The sequence below is a fragment of the Rhincodon typus genome, unplaced genomic scaffold (genome assembly GCF_021869965.1).
Source record: "Rhincodon typus isolate 14 unplaced genomic scaffold, sRhiTyp1.1 hic_rhity00001149, whole genome shotgun sequence".
In the NCBI taxonomy this organism is placed as follows: Eukaryota; Metazoa; Chordata; class Chondrichthyes; order Orectolobiformes; family Rhincodontidae; genus Rhincodon; species Rhincodon typus.
Window position 1 is genome coordinate 18861 of NW_025966787.1, and position 12496 is coordinate 31356.

The following is a 12496-nucleotide window of genomic DNA, read 5'->3' on the forward strand; positions in this document are numbered from 1 at the left end:
AGATGCGTTGAGAGTAACCCTTGCGACCTGACTTGTACACATTCTCTGTCCATTCTTCACATCAGAACCACCTTGACCAGAAATGTTTCTCTCTTTAAGCTTCGAAAAAGTTCACATTATCGCACTGAGTTTCAATGTGAAGAAAGCGGAGCTGTCATAATCTGAAGTTGTTCAGTAGATGTACTGCAGCAAGGTACAAACAGGCTGATGCTAACAGGAGCTTGTTTTGAGGCGCTGAGCTGCGGTGAAGGGGCTACCCGATTAAAGGCATCGTTCAACTCACCCGTTTCCAGAGCCCTGGCTAGAAAGGACCAGAGGTTTCTCGCTGAATTTGTTCACAGTCTTGACTCGAAGAGACCATGATTCAAAGTATGAAAGTACGTTTCACTGGATTGGGTCATAAACTAGCACAGTGACTGTGAGTAAAACGATAGCAAGTTCCAGCAGAGAAACAGGCGACAGCGAAGCAGGCACCTGGGGATAAATGTGCTTCCTTTGCCAATGAAATTCACAGCTTCACAAAGCGGGGCTTCATTGCAGTGAAGCAGTGACGGTGATTCCCTTTGCTGATGTTCACCTCGAGAATCACATTTCTTCTTTGTTCCCCGTTAACATCATAACTTGACAAGGTGTATTCTATGGGGCTGCGTATTGGGCCCGTGACATCATGGATAACGCGTCTGGCTTCAGATTAGATGGTTGTAGGTTTAAGTCCTACCTCGCTCGAGTGTAGCCGGCAGTTTTTCGACATGTGCTTCAAAGAGGAACGTGTGACGGGCGTTTCTGTTGTCAGATTCCCAGGAGCGGAAGTGATTGGGAAATTAAAAGTTGCACATGAGCAACGTGTGGGATCTTTTCAGCTCACAGTTCGTTTCAAAACCGAGCTCACAACACCAGTTCTCATTGCCTGGGGAACTTGCTTATGTTCCACGTAAAGCAGCCTTTTGTCGGGGAAACATGTGTGGGGTTGCAGAGTGAACGTGAAGCACATGAAGCGGGTGTAGTCCTGAGGCCTCTGTCACCCTCAGATGTGTCTGTGTATCTCCCTGTGTGGCTAAAAATGAGGATGAGTTCCTTAAGTGGGTTGTAACACAGTTGTACTACCAAGAAGCCTCAGTCCCATTCGTTGATTACAGGGATAATCTCATTGATATTTACCCTCGAACCATCACACAAGACGGTGGGCCAAATTCTGCAAAATGTGACGAGACTGGAAGGATGCCTAATGACACATACTGACACGATGAGCCGAATGGTCTTACTTCCACGCCATAAAATCTCGAACACAGGGAGAAACTGATCTGCAGTCAAAATGAGCAAAAAATGAAAAGGCAAAAGCAGTGTCACTGAGAAAAGATGCCACTCTAAACAGCGCCTTCCCTGGTGGTCTAGTGGTTGGGATTCGGAGCTCTCATCACCGCGTCCCGGGTTTGATTCACGGTCAGGGAATGCGCGTTTTCATCAGTTAATTTTTTGTCACCACAGCACTGCTGAATAATTTTCAGAAGCAGGAAAAGACAGCGAGGTAACCTGTTTCATCCCAAACGATATTCAAGCCAACATGTAACAAAGAACTGCGGGTGCTGGAAATCTGAAACAAAAACATGAATTGCTAAGACAACCTCAGCGGGTCTGGCAGCATCTGTGGAGAGAAACAGAGGTAACGCTGCGAATCCATTGATCGTTCGTCAGAACTAGGTTATTTATGCACTTCTATATTGTAAAGCGGGGAAATAAGCACTTTTATCTGCCGAATCAGCATGTTTCTCAAAATATCCCCTCAGTTTCCATCCGTTAACTTGACAACTTTAAAAGGAAATTATTGGCTCTGATGCTGCTTACATTGCCCTGAGGTGGGGACAGGTTCTGTTTAAATTGTTGTCTTTTCCTTTCCTTTTCTATCCCTTAGTAGCCATGTCGAATGAAGAAATGGTCCTTTCAATGTCTACATCAATATGTGTCTCAATTTGTCTCTCTTTGTCTTTGTGTATCCACTTCAGTCCCTTTCGATTTCTCCCACTCTCCGTCTGTCCATATCCCGCATTTCCCATTTCTGCTCTTTGAAAAATCTGAAATTCGGAGAGTGTTTGAGAGTGAAAGTGCAGAGAGGCATTCCCCACCACCACCACTCCCACCCCCCACCCCCCGCCGCCGGCTGTAGAACTGGGCTAATATTATTCGGACATTTTTTCCCTCAATATGTGAAAGGACACATTTCTTCCCTCAATCAGGTGAAATGATCGGTTTTAAGCCAATGCAACAGGAGATTGTCTCTTTCTGTGCATTTTCAGAGGAGAACGTTCAGCTGTGAACTATCCGTTTTTTGCAAAAGCGGGATTATTTGAAATTTTCACTCAGCAAAATTGATGCAGAAAAAGCGTTACTGATTGCATGTTTAGAAAAAAAATGCATATATCCAGGCGGGAAAAGAAAATAGTAGGCTGTGGTGCCGTGCCTTACTTGATTAAAGCACTTGTCAGTAAGCAGGAAATCTGGGGTTCGCATCCCAGCGGTGCGTGTGCTTTAGGCCCACCATTCCTCGCTTAAACTTCTCCCAAATGCCATATTGTTGACCCAATCAGCGATGTTGATGGATAAAACTCAACCTATCTCGCTGGAGTTCGGGAGAATAACATTATGAGGCAAGATAAACTGCAGCCTTATTGGGGAATGTTGCGGTAATAGCACAGCCACCACGAGCTGATCATTCTCATTCTCTGCTATCAACATTCATTCACCTTACACAGACAGGAAAGACATCATTGTCATCATATGATTCTGGTGGAGTTGCTTTTGTCCTTCGCTGGTAGATTGGGAATTCTATTTCAAAGTCTAACAGTTCATCATACTTTGACGTCAGAAATGTCTCCTTTCCTCAGGCCTAAGGGACAGACACATTACCCAAGTAATATTAGCCCAGTTCTAGACTTTACTTCCGGCCGGGGTCGGAGTTGAACACCCTCTGCACCTCCACCCTCACACACTCTCCGACTTTAAGACTTTTCAAAGAGCAGAAATCGCAAATGAGGGATATGGACAGACGGAGAGTGGGAGAACGTCAAAGGGACTGAGGTGGATACAAAGAGACAATGTGAGACAAGTAGAGACACATATTGAGGCAGATGCTGAAAGGAACCAATTTTTCATTTGACATGGCTGCTAACTGAGAAAAAAAAGGAAAGGAGAAGAAAACCAATTAAGCACAAACTTTCCCCACCTCAGGACAACAAAAACAGCATTAGAGCCGATAAAATCCTTTTAAAGATATAATGTTGACGGTTGGAAACTACAGAGATATTTTGATAATTATGCTGATTCGACAGATAAAAGTGATTATTTTACCGACATTATAATCTGGAAGTGCATAACTAATCCGGTTCTGACGAAGCCTCAGCGGATCCGAAGCATTAACTGTTTCTCTCCACAGAAATTGCCAGAACTTCTGAGATTGTCGATGAATTCATTTTTTTTTTGGTTTCAGGTTTCCAGCATCTGTAGTTCTTTGTTACATGTTAGCTTGATTGTCGTTTGGGATAAAGTACGTAAGGCCATGAAAAACTAACAAACCACAGTTTGAGCTTCCTGAGTGGGAATCTAACCAAGGCCACACCAATGAAAGCAACGAATCCTAACCACTAGACTACCGGCAAAGGCATTAAAGCAGTTGGCATTTTTTCTCAATGGCACTGCTTTTCCATTTTCATGTTATTGCTCCTTTTGGCAACAGATCAGTTTCTCCCTGTCTTCGAGTTTTTATAGCGTGGAAAAAGACCATTCGGACATCGTGTCAGTGCGCGTCATCAGGCATCCATCTGTTCTAGTTCCAGTTTCCAGCGTTTGGCCCACCACCCTTGGTGTTCTTAATTTTCGAGGGCAAATTTCAATGAGTTTATCCCTGTAATCAATGAATGGGACTGAAGTTCAAGATGATAAAACTATGTCAAAGCCCCCTTGAAGTAATCACCCTCATGTTAAGCCACAGAGGGAGATACACAGATATATCCCCCGAGAGTGACAGAGGCCTCAGGATTGTAAACACTCCGTCTACTTCATGTCCATGCTCTGTCGCCTTACACAAGGTTCCCCGATAAAAGGCAGCTTTATGTGGAAGACGAGCAGTTTGTCCTGACAATGGGAACCGTTACCATGAGCTGGGATATGAAATGGACAGTGAGCTGAAATAGTTCCACACTCATGTTGCTCATGTACAACTTTCAATTTCCAAAACCCAGCGATCCAATCACTTCAGCTGCTGGGAATCTGACAAAAACAGCACTAGGCACACATTCCTCTTCGGAAGCAACTGTCAATTTGCAAGGGTAGAAAAGCTGTGAACTTCACTCGAGCGAGAAAGGATACAACATTTCAATCTTCCAAACCAAAATCAGATGCCGTATCAATTACACCACTGGCTCCACACGTATTGCTGCAGCTTTCATCTTGTCCACTTGTGATGTTAACAGGGATATCAGCAGAAAGAGCATTCACAAGGTGAATAACCAGCAAAGGCCGTCACTGCTTCACTTCAATGTTCTCCACTTTGTGAAGGGGTGTATTTCATTGGCAAACGAAACACATTTGTCCTCACATGCCTCCTTCACTGTCACCCGTTTCTCTGCCACCTGTTTCTCTGCTGGAACTTGCCATCGTTTTATTCACAGTCATTGCGAAGTTCTGCCTCTCGTATCTTTTTTTAATTATCTCCTCGCAACTTAAAAATGCCCCCTAGTCTTGAAATCTCCCATCCGAGTGAAAAGACAACGACCACAAGTACTATCTCCACCTCTCATTATTTTATAAACTTCAATCAGGTCGCCTCTCAACCTCCTAAGCACCAGCGAAAAAAAAGTCCAAGTCAATCCAACCTTTCTTTATAAAACAAACCTTTCATACCAGGCAACAGCCTGGTAAACCTCTTCGTAACACTCGCCAGCTTAATAATATGCCTCCTGTAACTATGCGACTGAAACTGCACACTGTATTCCAGAAGAGGCCTCATCAACTTCCTGTACAACCTCAACATGACTTCCCAAGTCCTAAACTCAAACGCAAGCGTGTCAAAAGCCTGTTTAACCACCCCGTCTATATGCGACGTAAACTTCAAAGAATCATGGACCTGCACCCCTCGGTCCTTAAGGAGGCACCTTAACAGTTAGACAAAGTCTGTGGGCGGGTGGGGAATAGTTACGATTTTCTTTGACTTCACATGTAAAGAAATTTATTGTACACGTGCAGCTGAATAAGATTGCATTTTAAATGAAACTGAACATTTTTTTCAATTAAAAAGTAAAGGTAGACCCCGTCGAGTCGGAAGGAAACCGTCGCTCAGAGTCGCAATTCCCGCTTTTAAATAGTGCCTTAATTATTTGACGACATTCCGATGACGTTAGGTATATTTCATACTGTCTGAACTCCACCCAAGAAATCCACAAAATTGGCTTTGTCTTTTTGCGTTTTGAACCCTCCCGTCTTCTCAGCAGCTCTTTACGATAAGCTGATAAAAATTCTGAACAAAGTTGAATGTAACATTCGCACGTTTCAATGAGATAAATCTAATTCCTTTTTGATTAATTCAATAACCTGTGAAGTTTGCAACAAATTGAATGAATTGAAGCGAGTTAAACAGCATTTTTCCCGCAACTAAACTCAATTTTAATTCGTCATACTAGAAACGTTTGTGGTCTGAAGAAATATCATCTTTTATTCTCTCTAGGCAAATATTTCTTGACATTTCGAACATTTCCAAGACGTTTGTCGATCGTTGAGTCATTTCCAAATCCTCAGAAACTGGCAATTTCCCATAAACTTTGATCAAAATTGACTTTCCTCCTTACCGCCTTATCCCACGACAAATCAAAACTGCACCAGTGGAGGCCTCAACGTACAACTTCGGCATTGCACACGCCTCTATATTATAATTTAAGCGCCGCCCGTTAACCGACTGTATCACTAGAGGGACATACACTGAAATGGCTCCATATTTCCAATTATCCTTTATCAGTTGGCAAATCGGCTGTGAACTGGGATTATATGATCGTCTTCACAAGTGGTTCCTGACTTTTTTGAGGAAATTGCTGAACCTCCGAGTGCTAAACTGGTTTGATTACTGTTACGCATATTTTCAGCATTTTCTTCCACTGTTTCCTAAGCGTTTGATGCTTCCAGTCTGTAGAAATCTGTCAATCACGTTCTTGCTAGGGTTGTGCGGCTTGGATTGTCGGGCGAAGTTGAATAGGCTGGACGAAATTTCCCCGCAACGTCGGAGGATGAGAACATAGAGAAGTTTATAAAGTCATAGGGATATGAACAGGGTGAATGGTCGAGACCTTTTTTCACCGGGTGGGTGAGTCCAAAACTACAGGGGACATACTTAAGGTGAGAGGGGAAAAATGACATGGGAACTGAAGGGCATTTTTCATGTAGAAGGTGGTGCTTGTATGGAATGAACTGACGGAGGAAGTTGTGGCGGCTGGTGAAATGACAACTTTTCAAAGGCATCTGGATGCGTGCATGAATCGGAGGTGTTTAGATGGATAAGGATCAAATGCTGGCAAATGGGGCTAAATTAATTTAGGATATCTGGCCGGCATGGACGAGGTGCACCGAAGTGTCTCTTTTCGCGCTGTCCATTTGGACGACGCAACAGTTGCTGAAGCCCAGTTTATTTGTTGTTTCCAGAGCATCCTGGCACATGTCTCTGTCGCTTAATCGGTCAGCGCATTTGGCTGTTAACCCAAAGGCTGGTGGTTGGATCCCACCCAGGGAAAAAAGGTTCCTTTGCTTTTCACCCGATGACCGTTGTCAGTGAGGGTTTTTTTGGCTGCCCGAAGATAACCGTGTTAGCTCCTCGGCAATTGAGCGAAGCTCCAAACAAGACAGGTCTTAACGCGCAACCGAAGCAAAAATGACAAGGCGAACGCACTTGCAGACACACCAAAGCATGAATGCTGTCTGTGAGACACCTCGATTTGTTTGTGTCACGAACCACTCGCACAAGTGGCAGCGGGGCAGTTCCAATACTGCGCTTCCAATTGTGCTGGGAGTTTAGTCCAACGTCACTTTTCGGAAAATGCTCAAAAAAGGCAATAAAAAAGAACAGAATTAGAATGACCCATGAAAAGTGGCGATTCGCAATCACAGTCTCAAAGAGGCTGGGTTTCCCTTCTGATCAACAATGCGGGTGTGCCTGCACGGCAACGATTGCAGCGGATCGAGAAGGCGGCTCATCAGTTCCCTTCTCTAGGACAGAAATGAAGGAAATGAGAGACGAGAGAAATTTAACCAAATTTCACAACGCAATTACCCTCCTGTTCAACACCACAGCAAATAACTGCGATTAGAATTAATGCAGGATTTGATTTCACAGCAGCAGTGGCATAACAATCTCCATTCGCTTTCAGTGAAAAGGGTGAACAACGCAACTTGCCTGGAACATGAAGCAGCAGTGCAGCCTGTTTGTTCCCGATATCTTGCTGGAGACATTCCATGCCACTGCACCATGTAAACACGGTCTGGTCGCTGACCCGATGGAGGCTCTGTGCTGTCCCACATCAGATCAGTTTGCGAGCAGCAAAGACATTTTGTTGCTTTCAACATAAACGCAGCTCATCCCGACCGTGCTTCGGCATAACCCACACCTCCTCAGAGACTGGAACCTCAATCCAGCGCCTAAGACCACGACGAGCCGTTTGCTCAGATATGACATTTTCTGATGTTGCTACTGCAACACAACAACAGCGAAGGCACAGGGAAGGGCTTCGAGGATCCCTATCCCGCTCGCACATTTTCTTGGCTGCGCGCAATGCCCGGCTACAATATCAATTTCCTACCAGTTACAGATGGTAACTGCAATCAAAACAAACATCAACGCAAAGCTGAATCTACCACGTGAGACTCGGTCGAGCAATAACTGTAATGCATCTTTGAGAAACTGTCTTCGGTTATGCTTCGATGAAGAAAGCATGAACTGCACGACTTTTCCGGAATTTGGATTTTCGCTTTGGAAAATGGCTTCTCTCATTGCTCAAAACAGAAGAACTGCCGCGTTTACACGTAACATGAAAAGCACCGGACTACAGGGAAAATGCACAAAGCGGAAAATGCACAAAGCTGAGCAGGCCATCGTGTACTATATGATACCTTGCAGCATACTTACAGTTATCACGCTTGTTTTGTAGAATAAATGATTCAAAGAAAGTCCTCCATCTCAAAAGCTGAGTTTGCACCATAATCTGAGAACGACAGATCAGATTGCGCGGCTGTTCGATCCTCGATGCAGGAATGAGTTGCCATTTCCCTTGTCTTTCTCCTTAACCGTGCGTTTTTGTCTGCGGAGCTTTCCCGACCTGGACATGAGCAAATGTCAGACGGCTGCCGCTGAGTTGGAAACCTGTGTGGGAAACGAAGGAATGCGACTCACTGTATTTTATTAATCTCCACGGTGCCTATTTGGAGATGCACAAAAGGCAGTTTCTAAACGTATTAACAGAACGTAAACGGCGATGAGAGTTGTTAAATGAGGTGCTAACAGCACGTGATTGCGCTTTCTTCTCGATGTGAAAATCTCTGAGTGACCTTCACGTCCCTTGTTTCTGACTAAATGAGATAGAATTTCCTTCACCAGAGCCGCATGTGCCTCACTTTCTGATTCCTGGCTATTTGCATTTTCTTACTCCTCTGTGATATGAAAACAAAATGGATACAATGTCATTTGGTAGCCTGACAGTCTTTAGCTCAGCTTCGATTCCAACATGGCTTAGATTTCAGAGCACGCCTTAATATTAGGGACTTTACGAGAGCGTGAGTCAAGAGGTTTTTCAGAGTCCGTAAATCCATTCATTGTCGTTGACTATATGAGACGCTAATGTGTCCGGCGCTAAAAAATGCCAACATGTTTCTCTACTGCAAAACATGACTGAGGACTTCTCATACAGTTTGAGACATGACAGACAGTATCGGAAGTAGGCATCTCAGAGACTAACTTAAGATGCATTTGAAAGAGAGGGTAAGTCAGGAATCCGTGGTGCACTGTGACACCAGCAAAATCAGGCTTCTACTTGGCATTGAACCAGGATGCCTTTGCACGGAAAGCAAGTGCAGAACTACTACTCTGCAGAAAGTATCAGGACACTCCAAGTGTACGTTTAAAAATGATGACCATCTGTGCAGTACAAACAGCGCATATTCAGGACCAGGCAGGAGAGAAACTTAACGAAAAATAGCACTGCAATTCAGTGGAATTGTATTCCTTTTCGACACAACCACAGAGATGTCCGAATACATTCAAAAGAAGGGTGGCTGACGAGAAGAGCAAACAGGAAAGCTCTGTCGACACCAGCGCAGAAGCCTGTTATTGGTAATGGCGGGGCAAACCCTGCAGCTTGTGCCTGGTTTCCAACAGGGGACGTTCCGCGTGTGAGGCGACCGTGATAACGACTACACTACAGACACACGATACACTGCCGTCGTGCCCGCTCAATTTCGTACAGCATTGAAATTTGCAGCCCATCACGTTTTACTTTTCAATTTCAAATAGATTGACGTTGTCCAAGCTTATTGGTATTATTGGGAAATAAAGAAATTCACGTAAAAGTACTCAAAAAATATTCACAATGTGGTTGCCAGGGTTGCATGGTTTGGACTTTAGGGCGAAGCCGAAGAGGCTGGGCGAAATTTCCCTGCAGCGTCGGAGGATGAGAAGCTAGAGAAATTTATAAAGTCATGAGGGATATGAACAGAATGAATTTTCGAGATCTTTTTTCACCGGGTGGACGAGTCCAAAACTACAGGGCATATATTTAAGGTGAGAGGGGAAAAATGAAATGGGAGCTGAGGGGCATTTTTCACGCAGAAGGTGGTGCGTGCATGGAATGAACTGACGGAGGAAGTTGTGGAGGCTGGTGAAATGACAACATTTCAAAGGCATCTGGATGCGTGCATGAATCGGAAGTGTTTAGATGGATAAGGATCAATTGCTGGCAAATGGGGCTAAATTAATTTAGGATATCTGGCCGGCATGGACGAGGTGCACCGAAGTGTCTCTTTTCGGGCTGTCCGTCCAAACGACGTGACAGTTGCTGAACCCTGATTTAATTGTTTGTTTGCCGTTCGGGGTTGTGCCGGTCTCTGTGGTGCAATGGGTTAGCGATTTCGTTTGTTAACCGTAGTGTTGGTGGTTCGAGTGGCTCCTTCTCTTTTAACCCCGATGATCGCTATCAGGGAGGCTTTTTGGCTGCATGAAGATAACCGTGTTCGCTCCTCACGAATCGAGTGATGCCCAAAACAGACAGGTCTCAACGCGCACCCGAAGCAAAAATGATAAGGCGAACGCCGTTGCAGACTCACCAAAGCATGAATTGTTTGTGTCATGAACCACTCGTACAAGTGGCAGCGGGGCAATTCCAATGTGCGCTTCCAATTATACTGGGAGTTTCGTCCAACTTTCCAGAAAATGCTCAAATAATGAAAAAAAGTTAGAACAGGATTAGCATGACCCATAAAAAGTGACGATTAGCATTCGCAATCTCAAAGAGGTTGGGTGTCCCTTCTGCTCAACAATGCGGGTTTGCCTGCACGGCAACGATTGCAGCGGATCGAGAAGGTGGCTCATCAGTTCCCTTCTCCAGGACAGAAATGAAGGAAATGAGAGAAATTTAACAAAATTTTACATCGCAATTACCCTCCTTTTCGCCACCGCAGCAAATAACTGCGATTAGAATTCATGCAGGATTTGATTTCACAGCAGCAATAGCACAACAATTTGCATTCGCTTTCAGTGAAAAGGGTGAACAACGCAACTTGCCTGGAACATGAAGCAGCAGCGCAGCCGGCTTGTGCCCGATATCATGCTGGGGCATTCCGCATGCGATAACCGCTGCACTATGGAAACACAGCCTTTTTTGTGATATCACAAAAATGGATACCATCTCATTGGGTAGTCTGATTGTCTTTACCTCAGTTTCAATTGCAACATGGCTTAGATTTCAGAGCACATCTTTATATTAGTGACTGTGTCAGATCGTGAGTCAAGAGGTTTATCAGAGTCCGTCAATCCATTTATTCTCGTTGTTGACTGAATGAAACGCTCATATGCTAAGAAATGCCGACATGTTACTCGACTCCAAAACATGATTGAGGACTTCTAGTTTTGATTCCCACACATTGGGCCACAGCAGACAGTATCAGAATTAGGCCTTTCAGAGACTAATTTGAGATGCATTTGAAAGAGAGGGTAAATCAGGAATCCGTGGTGCACTGTGACACCAGTAAATCAGGCTTCTCTGAGGCATTGAACCAGGGCGCCTTCGCATGAAAGGAAAATGCGATAATAATGCGCTGCAGAAGTCATCAGAACACGCCAAAACTACCTGTGATGTTGCCTGCACATCTTTGGACTCTCGGTAGAAACCTGAACACACCCATGCAGACACAGGAGAACGTGCAAACTCGGCAGAGACAGTCACTTGAGGGTGGAATCGGGCCCAGTTTCAAGTTGTTGCGAGGTGGCAGTGCTAATCACTGAGCCATCGCGCCACTCGCTGTCCGTCAATATGAATGCCTCTTTGTCGGTATCAATTGGATGAGAATTGAAGTGTTGACTGAACAGCTGCTTCAGTCAGTATCGGGCCAGTTGGTCAGATTGATCCAATTGCAACAAACCGCTCCCCACCATCTTCTCAGAGGCAACTTGGAAGTTGTAATAAATGCTGAAGTACTCACATCCAGGGGAAGAATTAAAATTAAGGAGAGGCTCGAAGATTCTTCACGCTAATCAGATTTATAAATATTCTACAACAAATATTCTAATTTACTATCAACACTAATCATGCCGATTTTGGCACCCACCCCCCCCTCCCCCACCACGCCCTTACATGTGCGAGCGTGGCCCAGTGGTCTAAAGCACTAGATTTTTTTTTTTTTTACCTCCAGTCTCTAATGAGTCGGGGGCTCGAATCCCATTTCTACCAGGATCGTTTGAGTTGTACCTTATGTGAAAGCTGGGCAACGTCATTTTTTCTAATGTCTACTTTTCTTCCTGGTGTTTGCAGTTCCTTCGGGCCTCTGGCAGTTTCAGTGAGGAAAGCGGGAAAATGGGCAACAGGTACTGAAAACAGCGAGAGCTCCAGCTGTACAGTGCCTCCTCAGATCTCCGCTTGGGGACTTTGAATGCCATATTGGCGCCAGTTTCTGTGTCTTAAATGGTCAGTGGCTGAAAGAGCTGTGGCTCGATACCACTCAGGCACACAGCCTCAGCGGTTTCAGATCAAACAATTATACCGACCACGTACCGACATTTCACCCACTAGAACTCTATGATGACATTGGAATGAAACAGCACCATCAATGATTCACCTCTGTTCTATTCGGAATGGGACGAGGACAAGTAGCTGGCTATGTCACTGTACTCTCCAATCTTTGATCTTTTAGTTATAAATTCTGTGTCTGACAGCTCTCTCACTAACACCTGATGAAGAAGTGAGACTCCGAAAGTTAGACT